Source organism: Lonchura striata, chromosome Z (assembly GCF_050655825.1).
Source record: "Lonchura striata isolate lonStrDom1 chromosome Z, ASM5065582v1, whole genome shotgun sequence".
Lineage (NCBI taxonomy): Eukaryota > Metazoa > Chordata > Aves > Passeriformes > Estrildidae > Lonchura > Lonchura striata.
In genome coordinates, this window is record NC_140740.1 from 66,078,100 (window position 1) to 66,093,492 (window position 15,393).

A 15,393-nucleotide genomic window follows, 5' to 3' on the forward strand; every position below is an offset into this window, starting at 1 on the left:
TGGCTAAATACACAAATTAGGATACCTAGATTAATATTCCTAGTAATTTAAAAATTGAAAAAAATATCTGGAGACTATAAGGGCAAACTCTTTCATTTTAAGCTAACTTCCATAAAAGTTCCAGATAAAAGCTCCAGATGTTTGTTCATTGCTTTCTCTGTGTAAAGGTCATGCATAGCCATTGGTATATGTAATTGGTCATGAACTACATATGTAAGTGCATAAACTACAAAAACCAATTTCCAGCAGTCTTCAATGCTGACAATTTCTGCTGCAATTAGGAAGCAGATAGGTGCACCTCATAATTTGGGGCTCTGAAGAGGTCACAGAAGTAAGAACTATGCCTTTAGCATGGAAGGGTTAAAATCTTAACAACCTACTTGCAAATTAGCAACACAGAGAACAAATACTTAAATTTGGACTTCTGAAAATTGCTTGCAGGCGTGACATAGTGCAGCTTGTCCCATGCTAAATTTATAGTGAATTTATGTTAACTTGCAGAGCAATTTCACTTAGTAAAAACATCTAACAAATGTTTTCACACTGTTCTAGAAATACTCAATATATGATTTGTAATGGAAAAGGTAAAATACTGTAGATAGGTAAAATACTCTATCAAAACAAATGCATAAAAATGTGTTATTTTAGACTACATTTAGTGCAAGAGACATGCACATCAACTAAAATCCCCTGTTCAGCCTTTCCACTTGAAGCATGTGTTCATTAATTGCTTGAATGTTCTACATTGCCTTAACTAGCTAGAAGCATCCTAGCTGAATATGCTCCCCACAATCACCTCAGATCAATGCGGTGGTAGGTCTCCTTTCATCCCTAGTCCAACAACCCCCCTCCAACAACAGAGGTCCTTTGCAGGCACAGGGCCCTGATTTATGTTTAATGCAGCAGTGTTTTTACTGCTTTTGGCACAAGATATTTGAAAGAGGTGAAAAAGACACACAGGCAAAAGTCTGTTTAGAAAACAATTCCAACATAAGCACCGTATGCCTTCAACTCACAGGCTCATTTCCAGGCAAGCCACCACAGCAAGCACAACAATTATCCCAGGTTTAATTTTTTTCTTCATTAAGAAGTAGATGGGGGTGTGAGGGAGAGTAAAGGGAGCATGGTAAAGATAGGGACATGTATTTTCCTTCCTATGGAAAGGAAAAATTCTGTACAATTTTTCTTTTCTAACTGCCTTTCTTTCCTTCTGCTGGTTTACTACCCTGTATCGATATGCCCCTAAGGAGTTTAAAAGCCTCATGTAAGTATTAATAGGGTTTTTGTGCATATTTTATAATTTTGTGTGTGTGGATGTATGTGCACACCTGTGTTGGAAGTAGTTAAACCCTCATGCAAGGAGTAGGCTGGCTTGTATTGAGACTGGTCCATTGGTAGGGATGGCAGTTTGCACCAGCAGGGACCATGCCTGCACACTGTCCCATTCAATCCTAGAAGTGCAGAGAGAAGAAAGGTGGCTTTAAAAATTAAGAAATGTGCAACAAGCTCGTGTTGCACATAATTTTCATATTTGGTCAAGTATTTTGATATGCACTATATGAACTATATTTATCTGGTCTGAGAAAAGAAAGTTCACATTGCTAAAATAAAGCTAGTAAATATAGCAGTAAAAAAGCTAGTAAATACAGCAGTAAAAACAGAAAACAGTTTTGTTGCCCCTTGGTCTGTGTTACTGGTGATCAGGATAAAACCTTTCATTAACTTCACCAAAACGAGGCTGAGAAGACCATGTCAGGGCACAGGGAGATATCACGTTACAAAAGGTGCTATCACTATCTCAACAAGAACTGAAAAGTTAAAGGCTTCCCAACATTCAAGATTGAAGTTGCTTTTATTTTTCCAGTAATTCAAAGTCCTGTATTGTCTGGAGTTTTAAAGGAACAGGAAGCAAAGAGAGATCACCCTTGTGGTTCACACCAAGAGGAGGGGACTGCTTAACCACAAACAGTAGTCATTATCATCAGACACCTGGAAAAAAAAAAACAAGATTTAAAATTTAAACAGCATAGTATCTACAGCTGAAGATAATCCATTTCTCTAGCACAAGATGTATATCATTATTATTTCATCAGTAATAGCTGAGAGAGCTTGGTTTCACTCAAATTATTTAATGCATAATAAACCATTTTCATAATCCAGTCAAAGTATAGAAAATTATATTCACTTAATATTTTTTGCATCAAGTCTCAAGAAATGATTTGCAAATAAATTTTGAGGTTTCTTGGCCAGTTGCATTGCATTGAGACTATTTTCCCAGGTTCTCCCAGGGAGAATTCTCCTACTCATGCTTTTACAAGTGTGCCTTTTTAAGGTGAAGGAATAACCACCTCTGGGAGCAGGTGAAATCATATTAAGCTTGTTGCTAGATCTTCAGAAATAAACAAAATTTACATTAGGAGTGAACGAGTCTGTAACAGGAAAAGCCTCCTGTATTCCCTCTGTCATTGTCATGATCTGTACTTAGAAAATATCAAATTCTGCTCCAGGGCTTAGGAAGGGACATATGCTTTCTCCTTTTTTGACAAACAAAAACAAAAAAACCCAAACAATCTTCAGAAATAAACAAAATTTACATTAGGAGTGAACGAGTCTGTAACAGGAAAAGCCTCCTGTATTCCCTCTGTCATTGTCATGATCTGTACTTAGAAAATATCAAATTCTGCTCCAGGGCTTAGGAAGGGACATATGCTTTCTCCTTTTTTGACAAACAAAAACAAAAAAACCCAAACAAACAAAAAAGGAGAGTGTAGAAAAACTCAAGAAACTTCCTATAGAATGGGGGTGGAGAGGAGGAGGATGTACGGCAAGGTGGTAATTTCCTTTTTTTGTCAAAAGCAAATTGAAAACTCCAAAAGCTAATGCCAGTGACATCATCTGTCCAAAGCTCCCAAGGCACCTTACAAACATCAGCTGACATGACTGCTGACAAGCATCATTAGCAGGAATTTAGCTCAGGGTTAACATCATTCTGGGAAGTTAGTTGACACATTCACAACCATGGTTGCCACACTGATTGAGAAGTTTCCCACTCTTAACAGTGTCACCCTCCTTGGACACCCTTCTCCAAAATCCTGCTTGACAGCACATAATCTTAAGAAAGGATGAAATTAGTTTTCTTTTATAGATGGGATTTCTATCATGAAAAAGCCAGTGATCCTTTTGTTCAGTATTTCCTTTATTTTGGTGCAACAGAGATGTCAGCCAAGTGAAAAACAAGACAAGATCAAGATCCTGAGACAAGATCAAGGTCCCAAGACAAGTCAATTCCACCAGTGTGTGATGACTGTGCCAGAGTGCTCTGGCCAGACCAGTCACTATAAGGGGAAAATATTTGTGGCAATAACAGTGTGACACCAGAAAAGAGAGGAAATGGGGGAGGAAAATTTTCTGGAATTAAGAGAAATAGCTAGAGGTCAAGGGCTGGGAGCATGAATGGCAAGATGGAAGCATAGAAGAAAATACATCTGGGAGAGAGATCTTTTCTGGGCTTTTTTGTTGTTGGTTTTTGTTTTGGGGGTTTTTTGTGGGTTGGTTTTGGTTTTGGGTTTTTTTTGTTTTGTTTTGTTTTCCTTTGTTTTGTTTTGTTTTGTTTTTGGTGAGTTTTTTGTTTGGCTTTTTTGTACGGTGTTTTATTTTTGATTTTTATATTTACATTTTAATATAGGGAATTTTTTTGCTTTCCTTTGTTTTTCTGGAAAATGGAGGTGGGTAACTCGAGTTTCGAAGTTAAGATGCAGACCCAAACAATACAGTACTGCCAGTGCAAAATCAAATTTCCCTGTCTCTGGACACTTTGCCTGCCTTGGAATTTACAGCCTCTGGCCCTTCTTTGCCCCATGTGCCCTTCAGCCACATTTCAGTCTGTATCTGGACAATACTTTGTGTAGGTTCATGAAATCCTATCAATCCACTCTTTTCAAAGTATCAGGCTAGCAATCTGTCTGCCCCATTGAGTACAAATTCATATATCTTCCTGCCTCCTTACCCTTTTTCTTCTTTCTTTTTTTTCTTCCTGGCAATTAAAAAAGTAAAATCTAAGACCAAACAAATCAATGTTTACGGATTTGTAATAAGTTTCTTTCTATTTATTTATTTATTTATTTCCTCTTCAGTCGCTAAAGAAGCAGCAGCAACTTGCAAGGAGCAGTTGTTGCCAGAGGGTGAATCATAGCTATATTGATTTGATTATGTAAAAGCTCAGAGGAACCTAAAGCCAGATACAGAAATATCTCATAGTCCAAACCCTGTGGGACACACACTAGTAAAAAAGCAATCTTTATATTGTTCCTGATAAAAGCATCATTAGTTTCCTCGCAGTGAAACCATTTCTCTGCTGATACAGTATATGGTTTTCCTTTTCTCTAGAATCCACTCAGACATAATTAACACTCAGTTACGAGACTTCTGCTTTCCTCTGGAGTGTGCACTTTGAGGCTGTTGAAAGCGTGGGCGCACAATCCGAAGCATCTCTGAATCGCTCTCTTGCCCCTCTGCAGAGCAGGCATCTGGCCTCCTGGCCTCCCAGGCAGAGTGTGGGGAGGGCTGCACCTGAATTCTGGCACCCCCACTTGGCCTTTTGGTGGGGCTGAGAAGGCCCAACACTGGTGCCAGTGCTCTGTCAGAAAATGTCTCTCACCCCCCCTTCCAGGCTTTATACCACAGCAAAGGCACAAAATCGCACAGACCCATGGACCTGCGTAGATAGACTTGTTCTCAGCTTGTCACAACAAAATGCTTGCATGTGTGATTTTCACCAGAGCAGCTCCTGGGGGAAACACTCTGCTGCCATAACTGGCTTGAATGTGGGCTGGAAAAAGCAGGGGCAAAGAGTTTAAACTAAAACATTATGGAGAGCTAAGGCTATACATTTTTACTTATGTTTCTATTAACCACGCAGCTAATAGCTGGGCAGACTAAACTGTGATAGGCAAATTCAGCAACACCAGGTCTTTCTGTGTACCGTGAAGGAAGAATACAACCCATTTTTTTTAAACCAATCTTACAAGTTAATGTCTTCATTATAGAGGAAAGATGTATTGTATGTCAGTCTACTTCATTCATTTCTAGTTCTCTCTTTCTTATCAATTTCAATCTTCTTTTGGCCCAGCCAAAGGAAAATACCAATGAACTTTAACATCCCTTGTTTGAATCTGCATTGTGGGACTTGGCTGTAAGATAATGTAAAGTGTTACCATGATTCTAAAGGTGATACGAAACAGGTATGACACAACTGTGCCTCTTGCTAAAATACTATGTGCTTCAGAGAGGAAACTTCATGTAGGTGAGAGAAGGGAATGGACAGAAACTCATTTCAACGCTTGCACCTGTCTTCTCTTCAAATCAATGTGAAGACTCCTCAAGGAAACTTTAAGACATCTGGGAGTTTTGCTGACAACTCTGAAGGATTCATACACATACATCTTGAAACAATGCCAAAAAACTCAAAATGTCTAAATGTGATGATTTTGGGGGATCATTTTACCTAGTTTCAAAAGGTAACCTTATTAGAATATCACTAACATAAGAATGTTTGTCTCATTCTCTTGAATTGCCAAACAATTGGGATTACTATAAACTAGGAAATTACCCTCTTTTTTTTGTCTCTCTCTCTTTCTCAGAGCTCAATTCATGACTTTTTCTTTCTCAGAGCTGTTCCATTGGTTGCAATCCTGGCTGGTGTATGACCTGAACTATTCAGACAGCACCACATAGTTACATACAGGCTAAAGCACAACATTTAGGAGACTTGTAAAATGCAGCCTGCTGAGCACTTTGCATAACCAGTGCTTGAGAAGAAAGGCTGTTCACATAAATTATTTATTCAGCCTACCATTTGCAGTGATTTTTCATTATCAACACAGGAATAATTCCAGTGATTTCAGGTCCTTTCACCTGTTTCTGCAGTACCCACAAAGGTAGGGATGTGACTGTATAGTACATCAAGTGTAGGATAGAAACTTGTCTGCCTGATTGATTTGTTCAAATAGGACGGATCCCTGCTGTTCACAGCTATCTCTGTCTTACATTGCAATGTGGTGCTGAATCCCAGAGAGTGCCACAAAATACTGTCCTTAGCAGTGAGAGCTGAGACCACTTCAGGTCTCTCTGGGTTGAACCTGGTGCATAGCCCCTTGGCATCTTTTAGCACAAAAGTGAAAACAAATGTCATTAAAAAAAGAACTTCAGTTATTGGAGAAGCAAATACACATCAGCATAGAAAGTTTCTAATAAAATATTAAGTACACTGTGATATGGTGTTTTTACTCTGAATTCTGTACACATTTACAGTTGAATCACAAGAATTAAAAAGTCTTGTTCTGACAAACCTGTGGTCTTTGGTAGTTTTAATTGTAACTTAAAAGAATACTTAACCTTTTTCATGACCTTTGCAATTTGAATGATCTGCTAGTATGGCCTGTAGCATTACAAGTCTGCTCAAACCACCCATAGATATTTGTCCCTTAAGTTCTCTCAGGATTCAAAACAGGTGAACCTGACACTTCACTTGTGACCAGGAGAACTGCTCACATTTGATGGATGACATGTAATTTAAACATATCTGTGCTAAAACAAAACCTAAGACCGCCTGGATCTACTCTCTCTGAAGTCCTCAAAAATTTTGATCCAAAAGCAGATGATAGATTCAGAAAGAAGGCACATAAGAAAACCTTGTGTAAGAGAGAGAGTAAAAAAACCCAATTTATTTTTAAAGCAAATGCTGCAGTTTGGGAGTAGCTGACACACAATTTTGTTTTTATTAGATTTACTGACTGAAATACTTTTTAATTAAAAATGTTTAAATTAGAATTCACTTTCATACATTATAAAGCAAAAAGATAGAGTTCATCTTAATTTATCTGAAAATATAAGCATTTCAGTTTCAGAGAGAACTTGTGCTTACCACTCACTGGAATTCAGTTATTATGATTGTCTTTCTTGTCTGTAGCAATCAGGGTCTTTCTTCTGTACAAAAACCAGGCATCAAAGAAAACCTAGGACCAAAACCACTGACACAGGTGAAATTACAAGATGGCTAAATGTGAAACCTCATTTTGATAAGTCTTGCAGCTGAAAATGTGGCAAAGAGAATTGGTTAACTTCATATAACATCCCTATGTTTTGGTTTTTAGTCTTCATCTATTCATCAAGAAACCCTTCTTTTACAAAAGGTGTTCTCACATTGAATAATGCTCAGTTCATTGGCTTATTCTCTGCAAGAATTAATAAACCCCTGAAAAATTGCTGTGCACAACAGCTTTAATAGCTCTGTCCGGCTGCTTCCCAGTCTCTTCCTCTGGAAAATAAAGCAAACTCTATCTATAAATCAAGGCCACTGAAATGAAGGCCAGTTGCACATCACAGAGAATGATTTTATAGGTGGAACGTGAGTTGCTAATTTCTAGAATAAATTATTGTGCTTTATTGAAAGCAGTTCCATTTACACACTTTTAGTTGCAAAGACTTAAAAACAAAATCACAAACCCTGTTATAGGCTAATTTTAACATCTCTCTTTTTTTTTTTCCAGGCAGCTCTCAGTACAAAATGTTTAACTGACAATGTGCCAGGAAATCAGTTTCATTAAAATAAACACCAATATACTCATTGTGAAGTTATCTCACTTATAATACCAATGATCTTTAATAGAGTTGTTTTATATCTGGAATAACATTTCTGTCTAACAAGTCTGGAGCCAATATTTAACAGATTTAGGTCAGATTTAGCAATAGGATTTTGCAAAAACCAGGGAAGACTGAATTCTGACTGTATACTCATAAAGTAGGTTTACAGATTACAAAATGAGCATTTTCATAAATATGCATGTCTCATAAATATTTGAGAAAAAAATTAAATTAGATCCAATATATAAATGATTGTCTAATTAATAATTCTTTTGATAGGATAGTCTTGAATACATATTAAACACATGAGAAGAAAGAGAAAAGAAAGAAGGAAACAAACAAGGAAGGAAGGAAATGAGGATAGAAGGGAGGGATTAGGTGGGGAGGAAACAAGGAAATGGAGGGAGGGAGGGAGGCAGCAAGGCAGGAAGGCAGGAAGGCAGGCAAGAAGGGAGGGAGGGAGGGAGGGAGGGAGGGAGGGAAGGGACGGAGGAAGGAAGGAAGGGAGGAAGGAAGGGAGGGAGGGAGGAAGGAAGGAAGGAAGGAAGGAAGGAAGGAAGGAAGGAAGGAAGGAAGGAAGGAAGGAAGGAAGGAAGGAAGGAAGGAAGGAAGGAAGGAAGGAAGGAAGGAAGGAAGGAAGGAAGGAAGGAAGGAAGGAAGGAAGGAAGGAAGGAAGGAAGGAAGGAAGGAAGGAAGGAAGGAAGGAAGGAAGGAAGGAAGGAAGGAAGGAAGGAAGGAAGGAAGGAAGGAAGGAAGGAAGGAAGGAAGGAAGGAAGGAAGGAAGGAAGGAAGGAAGGAAGGAAGGAAGGAAGGAAGGAAGGAAGGAAGGTCTCCTCTTTGAAACAGTGGCAAAATTTTTAAATTCTTCTTCTCCATTTTAAAACTTCAAAATCAGTCAAGGAGACCCTTTAACCTCATCAATATTATATGAAAGTCATCACATGAACAGCCTGTTGCTCATGAAAGGTTGCGGTTTGAATCCCTGCACAGCTGGGGTCCAGAGCTTCAGGCAGCAGGACTGCATGAATTTAAGAACTCTTCTACTTGAGGAAGTATAAATCCTGAGGAAGTGGAGGTTGGAGAAGCATACTGATGATGACCCATTGCACTCTCCTGCAATTCAGCTTTGAATGGGATTTCTACAGTGGTTGCTCAACCTATAAAGTTATAGTATAGCCAAAATGTATTAAAAGCAATTCCCAAATTATTTCACAAAAGCAAGTGGCATATTCATCCCACAGTCAGTTAAAGGCCTCAGTTTCCTGTAATTTGCAAGTATTTTGATGATAGTTTGGTGACAGAGCTAAGAAATCCCCAACTCTTGGATGAATGGTCATCCCTGTGGAATTTGAGAGATGTATTTATTATTTTCTTTAGACTGTAGTTCCACTGTAAGGGTTTTTATCACCCACACAGAGTGAAGGCATAATGATGGCAAATAACTCCTGTAGTGATAATTTTGTGTAGTTTGTCATCTGATTAGGCAGCAAAGTAGGTTTACGAAGAATAAAAGGAAAGTAACAAACAACCCCAATGTCCTCTGCACATCTTTGAGCAGTTACACTGAAGGGGTTTAGCAGGGGTATGAAGGGAAATACCTCTCTTGGCTGGCAGAATGGGAGCAGAGATGTATACCAATTGAGCATGTGGCTAAAACCACTTTTCTCTGGAAAAAGTGACAGAGTTGTGATTCATAAACTGGTGCTCTGCCTACTGCCTAATTCCTTGAGTTGCAGCAAAATCTTCATAGCCCTTCACATCTCACTGTTCACCCATCATTCCCATACCTAGGAAAACACATCAGAAATGCAAAGTCCATAAAATCAATGGGAAAAAATGTCTGTTTAAGTCTGAGTCATCTCTCTAATCTTGTGATTTTCAACTAAGCTGAACAACTTTTGTTGACGTTGACAAGTACTGCTATTTATGAAGTTACTGTACTTGTTCACCCATGTGATTGTTGACTACAAGAAATTTTTGCCTTTTCCTCATACCACATAACCTTCTTCATGTGTTCCCTAGTGGAAAAAGAAACTGTAGTTTTACTTAGACTCACTCAAGAATTACAGCTTCTGCTGCATTTTCAAAATACTTAAGAGAATGGGTTTCTTTCCAAAGGAGTGGTGTTAAAGATTCAAGATCTGATATTAAATCTCTGTTTCACATACAAAACAACATGCCCAGCAAAATGCAGCCAAGGTGCATTAAAAATAAACAAGAGATAAGCAAGGAATGCAGCTATTGCTGTTTTCAGAAGTTCAGAAAAACAACTCCTACCTTCATGGTTTGTGAAGAAATAAAAGCTTTGCAAGATACCAAGAGTAGGAGACTTGGCATTTTCTGTCAGATGCTGCACAACAGGGACATGGAGGCATCTGAACTCATCAAGGTGGTCAAGTATTTGCCAGGGTGAGGCCATCAGCCCTTCTTTGTTATGAAATATGGATCCACCATTTCAAGTTATAGCCAGGAAAATTGTTACTATTAAATGTGTAAGTGCAAGGATCACATCTGCTCTTCAAGGTTTTTTTAGCTGAAATACTATCAGTTAGCTTAGAAATTATTTTGACTAAAAATTAAGATGGCTGGATTTTGTGAGCACAAAGGTGCATTTGTATAATATTAGAGATGCAAAGTTAGAATGCAGTTTTGATCATTTTGTCCATGGTTGTAACCACTGACTTTTTAATATCCTTAACAGCAGTGAAAATACTTTCTTTATCCAGACATAACTGATCTCCCTGAAAGTTGCACTGTGGCTCTCCTAAATTTCCCTAGTAGAAGAAGAATCTTGCTTTTGGACTCATGTCCTCAGAAACTGAAAAAAAATCACTATCCCTGGTAAGTCACACATACTCAGCTCTTAGATGCTGTAGTCAAAGGCATTTTACAAATGCTTAGGTATATTATTTACATATTAAGAAAATTAATTAAATGTTGAAAGCAGCTCTAGACATGTTATGAGTAAAGAACAGATGATTTGGAACATGAAATTGATCAGCAAAAAATAACTAATAGAAAGCATAACTGGCTGGTCTCAAATTACTGCTAAATTCTGTAATTGATTTCCGTGGAGATTTCACATGTTTTAAGAAATGTAAATTTTTTATAGCTTTCATGCAATTTAATGATGAAGTGCATCATTTCTTGATACAACAAAGCAATGTCCTCAAAACATCTTCCACTACCGCAGTGTAAATAAATAGTACCTCATGTTATTATCTTCAGTAATATTAAATAGGGAAGAGATGTAAGTGGAATGACAGAGTTTCTTTAATACACTAATATTTCTCCATAAGGAGAAGGTAAACCATAATCAAATTATGAATTAAATTATTTCAGAAGACTTAAAACAGCAGGAGGGTAGGCAGCAAAATTTGGGGACAAATGTATGAAATTTATGGCAAATAAATATAAAATTAATGTTTAGCACCAGTGCAGAATGAGCCCCGTGAAATCACAATGTTCACATCTGACAGCATTAGAAAACTTCATAACAAAACCACCCCAAATAACTGTAATTGCCATTTTCTCTAGCAATATAATCAGTAAATAGGTTCCATAAGATACAAAGTACCTGCATGAATTAGCAGCACTTCAGCCGAAACAGCAAAATTCCTCTGCCATTACAGTTGTGCAAATAAACTGAACACCTTCCTTTGACAAAAGGAATTTTTTATTCACAAAATCCATATAAAATTTTATTGAAAAATTAAACAAAAAAAAAAATATAATATAACATGTACCTTACCACAGGTAGATTAATACTAGTTCTGTTTCTTCCCCTCCTTCAGGGGGAGAAATGTGAACTTGATGAAAGACCATCTACATAAAAAATGTTAGCTGCCTGAAGAATTAACAAATGTTTGTCAGATTCTTTTACTTATAATCTGACATGCAAAACCATAAAGCTAAAATACCTCATACAAATGAGTTCCCTGCCCAGCATCCTTTGCCAATCAACAGTAGTTTTTTACAAGGGCTTCATTATCATATGCCCTTGAAATATTCAGAGTCTTAGAAGCTCTGGAGGACATGCAATATTATTTAATAACACTTGAATTGTATGTTAGTATATTGATCTACAATGTGTGCCATTTGTACAACCTGGCAATTAGTTTAAAGTCTAAACAACTGGGATTTCTGTTTCAAATTCCGGTTTCACTTGCTATGGGACATAAGGACAACGGCTTATGTATCTGTTATGCAGGTAAAATTAAAACACTTATTTGACTTAAAAAATTTCAATCGGTGTAAAGGAGTGTAGAAATTATTGGGTAAAATCTTCAATACTTTCTAATCTTGGTAGCTATTCAAATAGCTCCCAAAGCTGTACTATCTGAGTGTCTACAATACACTGGTGCTATTTCATCTATTCTGATAAAGAATTTATATGTAAAACGATAGAAAAAAACAGGATTTAAAATAAACTAAAAAAACTTCTATGTAAAGATATAATAAAACAACACACAGACAAATTCAAGCCAAATGAAAATTAACTTTAAATGCTTGCCCTCTGCAGTATATCGCATTCACACAACCAATTAAAAGAAATGCCATCTCGTTTGGAAAATATCTATTGATTTCCCAGTTCATCAGATCAGCTTGATGTGTCCGGCAATGGCTCCTATGACATCATCAATATTTTTCTATTTAGAATAATGACTTATTTTATATGCCAAGAGCTATAAAAAAGTCTATATACATATATTTCTAAAGACATCAGCTTAAAAACCATTTTGATTTCCCTCCTTAACATACAATATTTTTTATCCAACTTTTAAAAAGATTTGGGATCTTGCCATGAGATTCATTTATGAAACTCAGTAAATTTGTTTAGTTTATAAACTGATCTCTAAATCATGTTTCCCCTATTAGATGCTGTCTCTTTGGCCTGCATTTGGGGTCCAAATTACACACATTTTTCTTTTAGATTATGCAGAACACATTTCAGAAAATTCTCCCAGCCCTGCTTCCCCCCTCCTTCTTTCTTCTTTTCCAGCCTCCTGTATCTTTTAACTGCTACATATTACCCATATTACCTCTAAATCTTTCTACAGAGTCAAAAAGGCATCCATTCAGCTAGATGTTTATTCTTTTCAATTCACTCATGTACATTTTTAAAATACACTAACAGCTGATTCTCAGCCCTGTTTCTAGCAATGGAAAAGAATATTTATATGCCTCGGACATAGGTGCACCTTTAATCAGATCTTTCCATAGGGGCAATTGGCAAGTAAAAGCCAGGCAAAATCTGAGCCAGGCACCAGCAATGAGACAGTTCTCACAACTAACCCCATGCAATTGTTTCTTATAAGATTCACATTCTGAGAATGGGGGAAGTGGAAGAAATTACTTATTTTTCCCAGTTTCTTTCCACATGGTGGGCTCTCAAATTCCCCTTAGACAATATTTCATCACGGGCCAGGATGAAGTTTAGCAAGCTTGAAATAATTCCTTCCCCTGGAATTGCAGAAAAATTGAGTGGTATTGCTATTTTTGAATATTCCTGGTTTGGACTACTATGGAATTCAGCCTTTTTCAAAGGACATGGTCTGTGGGACCCTGTGCAAATCAGGCTAAAGCATGGTGTTTCTACCCTTGCAGCAGAGCTGAGTGACACAGAACAAGACCTTCTGCCACTGGCAATGCCATACTTACTCAAACTCTGTCTGGGGCCTACCACAGTATTCTGAATACTCAAAATAAAACACGTGGCTCCAAACCCAGTAATTTATTTTACCACTTCGTTAATCCCTGGAATGTGGTTTGCTGACCTCTGGTGGTTATCCAAGCTACAAGAGATGTGGCTTGCCTGTCGGATCCAGAAAGTTGAAAAGGAAAATTCATTAACTCCTAAGGAGGTGCAACAATGGCGTTAGACAGTGGGAGAAGCTGATGATTTAAATCCCAGGTTTCAGAAGCTACTGTCCTATATGGCTGGCAAATTAAAGTGCAAGACCTAATTCTGTGTTGCTTTATCTGGTGTCATTTTACCCAGCAATAAAGAACTGAAGAAGAGTGGTAGCTTCTGTGCTACTTATGCTTTCATCTAGGTTGCTTCTTTTACTCTTGCTGCTTACATGGCTCATCACTCTAATTCCTGATGGCCCTGTGTTCCCAGATGAAGACTCTGATGCCTTGAGCACCAGACTCAGAAGGGATGCCTGCAGTGTCAGGTGCTTAAAGCCACAAAGGCTGAAGAGCAGAGGCAAGCCATGTCCCTCACAAGGCTACACATAATCTGTCCCAAGAAAACTCTAGGTAAGGCTAAGGATTACCTCCTCTATTTTGGGCCTAAACCCTTGGTTTGATCTTGTCTTTGAAAGAACGTCTAAGGTGACACTGAGTCATCAAAAGTGTATGAAGGGTCTGAAGAAGGCCAAGTCCCCAGAATTATGTTCAGCTGGTGGAGATGCACTGCTTCCCCCTCTGTCCCTAATAGTCCTCCCTAGCACACACTGCCCAGCCAGTCAGTGAGCAGCTCAGGACTGCACTAAATTCATCCTCTGAGAATGAAAAAAAAGCAAGCCCTTCATCTCAGACATTATTAAAGTCTGCTATGAGTCATGTTTGTCCTTGGTTATATTCCTTCCAAGGAAGTATTTTCCTCTGCCCATGGAAATGTACACTAAATATAAACACAGCTTTCTCAGTGACATTTGACCAGTTTAATGACTATACCATTTCCAAGGACACTTTCTGTTCTTATGTACTGAGTCCAGCTTGTTTCTATTTGCATTTTTCTGACAGAATAGTGGCTAAAACAGACTACAGTCTATTTGAGTCTGAAATAATTTCTGCTTACAAGACTGTCTGAGATTTGCCATTTAAAAAGTGACAAACATTCTCTCCTTTTTCTTGTTACCAATCAATATGCCTTACTCAATTCAACAATGTATCATCTTATCTATTTTTCTAGCTTTGTCACTGATTCCCCTACACTCCCTGCCTGTTAGCAGTGGTTCTCATAATTTGTTGAATAACAGTTAGTTAATTATTTGATACAGCCAATACCAAAAAGGATTCCAATGAATATCCTTTTAAGATCAACCTACTGTAAAAACTTGCTCCAAATTAAGTTTTTCAGCCCACTCTTGACTTAGACAAGAGGGATAGACTTCTGTGTTAGAAAAAAATGTAGCAGATGGTTAAGAGGATATCTGGGTATCATGCTTCTGGAAAATGAAAACCAAATCCACACTAACCATTCTATAAATGACACTAAACTCAAGTTGTGCTAAAGAAACGCAAAAAAGTGTGTGAATATGGCTTTGGGGTGAGTACCCTGACTTAATTTATTTTACTGGACTGAGTTTATAAAGAGTCTAAAGAATATCACCCTTGCAGGTGACTCTTAGGACAAATGATCTACATAAACAGTTAGATCTCAATTCTGTTGTGTGACCAGGTGTAAGCCAGCATTTTCAGTATCTGCTTGGTGAGACAATAGTTCATTTCTTTATTAAGGGCTACAATTTGTCCTCTGATATGTGTGAATGGCTCCCAATGAAGTAAATGAAAATGACAATTAATTATTTAGCTTAGTTACACGGGTATAACCAGAGCAATATTAAGAAGAAATTAAAAGAAGAAAAATTTAGATTGACTATCAGAAGAAAATCCCAGGTAGTAAGACTATTTGTATACATATCTGTCTCAGTTCTTGAACTAGATCTGGACTACACTTTGCCCATCATCATCATAACATTAGACAGTGCAATAATTTCTCAAGGGAAAAGAACACTTGGG

General features: G+C 37.6%; 1 long non-coding RNA gene across 3 annotated transcripts in view; it reads right to left on the reverse strand.

The window, feature by feature from the left end:
- LOC146763872 (uncharacterized) overlaps window positions 1-15,393 on the reverse strand; it is a 65,101-nt gene that overhangs the window by 23,824 nt on the left and 25,884 nt on the right. The window contains exons 2-3 of one of the 3 annotated variants that reach the window (XR_014951139.1): window positions 6,923-7,028; window positions 1,329-1,989 (exon numbers count right to left, since the gene is read on the reverse strand). This is a non-coding gene — a long non-coding RNA (uncharacterized LOC146763872). Of the gene's footprint in view, window positions 1-1,328; window positions 8,293-15,393 lie in introns of those variants that run through there. The other 2 variants (XR_014951140.1, XR_014951138.1) reach the window with 2 other exon arrangements.